Source organism: Pogoniulus pusillus (genome assembly GCF_015220805.1).
Source record: "Pogoniulus pusillus isolate bPogPus1 chromosome W unlocalized genomic scaffold, bPogPus1.pri SUPER_W_unloc_3, whole genome shotgun sequence".
NCBI lineage: Eukaryota > Metazoa > Chordata > Aves > Piciformes > Lybiidae > Pogoniulus > Pogoniulus pusillus.
Genome location: NW_026974537.1, coordinates 129601 through 132000, shown reverse-complemented (window position 1 = coordinate 132000; position 2400 = coordinate 129601).

The following is a 2400-nucleotide window of genomic DNA, read 5'->3' as shown; positions in this document are numbered from 1 at the left end:
TTTGAAGCAGAAACACGTTTTGATCCCAGCCTCATTGAAGAACCATACAAACGAGGCTTCAAAAAAGGAGTCTTTCTGCTTTCAGACCTAGTCAGGAACGGCCTAGCCTGGAATCCCATGCACCATTCTGCCGCTTTCCAGCTGCCCCTCACACTGGCAAAAGAAACTTTCTCCTAGCTCCTTTCCTTTGAAGCAGAAACACAATTTTGATCCTACCTCCATTGAAGAACCACAGAAATGTGGTTTAGAAAAAGCAGTCATTGTGCTTATACACCCAGCCGGGAATGGCCTAGCCTGGAATCCCATGCACCATTCTGCAGCTTTCCAGCTGCATCACACACTGGCAAAAGAAACATTCTCCTAGCTCCTTTCCTTTGAAGCAGAAACATTTTTCGATCCTACCTCCATTGAAGAACCACAGAAATGCGGTTTAGAAAAAGCACTCATTGTGCTTATAGGCACAGCCATCAGTGGCCTAGCCTTGAATCACATGCACCATTCTGCAGCATTCCAGCTCCCTCACACACTGGCAAAAGAAACTTTCTCCCAGCTCCTTTCCTTTGAAGCAGAAACACAATTGATCCCAGCCCCATTGAAGAACCATACAAACGAGGCTTCAAAAAAGGACCCATTCTGCTTGCAGACCCAGTTACGAATGGCCTAGCCAGGTATCCCATGTACCATTCTGCAGCTTTCTAGCTGCCCAACACACTGGCAAAAGAAACTTCCTCCCAGCTTCTTTCCTTTGAAGCAGAAACACGTTTTGATCCCACCTCCATTGAAGAACCATACAAATGAGGCTTCAAAAAAGGACTCTTTCAGCTTCCAGACCCAGGCAGGAATGGCCTAGCCTGGAATCCCATGCACCATGCTGCAGCTTTATAACTGTGCCACGCACTGGCAAAAGAAACTTTCTCTTAGCTCCTTTCCTTTGAAGCATAAATACTTTTTGATCCTTGCTGCTTTGCGGACTAGTTCAAATGCTGTTTAGAAAATGCATTCATTCTGCTAACAGTGCCAGGCAGGATTGCGTAGCCTTGAATCACATGCACCATTCTGCAGCTTTCCAGCTGCCTTACAAACTGGCAAAAGAAACTTTCTCCTAGGTCGTTTCCTTTGAAGCAGAAACACGTTTTGATCTTTGCTGCTTTGCTGACTCATTCAAACATGGTTTAGAAAAGGCGTTCATTCTGCTTACAGCGCCAGCCAGGATTAGCCTACCCTTGAATCACATGCATCATTCTGCAGATTTCCTACTATGTCACACACTGGCAAAAGAAACTTTCTCCTACCTCCTTTCCTTTAAAGCAGAAACACGTTTTGATCCTAGCCCCATTGAAGAACCATAGAAATGCAGTTTAGAAAAAGCACTCATTCTGCTTAGAGACCCAGCCAGGAATGGCCTAGCCTGGAATCCCATGCACCATGCTGCAGCTTTACAACTGTGCCACGCACTGGCAAAAGAAACTTTCTCCTAGCTCCTTTCCTTTGAAGCAGAAACACGTTTTGATCCTTGCTGCTTTGCGGACTAGTTCAAATGCGGTTTAGAAAATGCATTCATTCTGCTAACAGTGCCAGGCAGGATTGCATAGCCTTGAATCACATGCACCATTCTGCAGCTTTCCAGCTGCCTTACAAACTGGCAAAAGAAACTTTCTCCTAGGTCGTTTCCTTTGAAGCAGAAACACGTTTTGATCGTTGCTGCTTTGCTGACTCATTCAAACATGGTTTAGAAAAGGCGTTCTTTCTGCTTACAGCGCCAGCCAGAATTAGCCTAGCCTTGAATCACATGCATCATTCTGCAGTTTTTCTACTATGTCACACACTGGCAAAAGAAACTTTACCCTAGCTCCTTTCCTTTAAAGCAGAAACACATTTTGATCCTAGCCCCATTGAAGAACCATAGAAATGCAGTTTAGAAAAAGCACTCATTCTGCTTCGAGACCCAGCCAGGAATGGCCTAGCCTGGAATCCCATGCACCATGCTGCAGCTTTACAACTGTGCCACGCACTGGCAAAAGAAACTTTCTCCAAGCTCCTTTCCTTTGAAGCAGAAATACATTTAGATCCTAACTGCTTGAAGAACCATACAAGTGCGGTTTAGAAACGGTACTCATTCTGCTTCCAGACACAGCCAGCAATGGCTGAGCCTGGAATCCCATGCACCATTGTGAAGCTTTCTATCAGCCTCACACACTGGCAAAAAAAAAACGTTCTCCTAGCTCCTTTCCTTTGAAGCAGAAACACCCTTTGATCCTTGCCCCATTGAAGAACCGTACAAAGGAGGCTTAAAAAAAGGACTCATTCTGCTTCCAGACCCAGTCAGGAATGACTAAGCCTGGAATCCCATGCACCATTCTGCAGCTTTCTAGCTGCTCCACACTCTGGGAAAAGAAACTT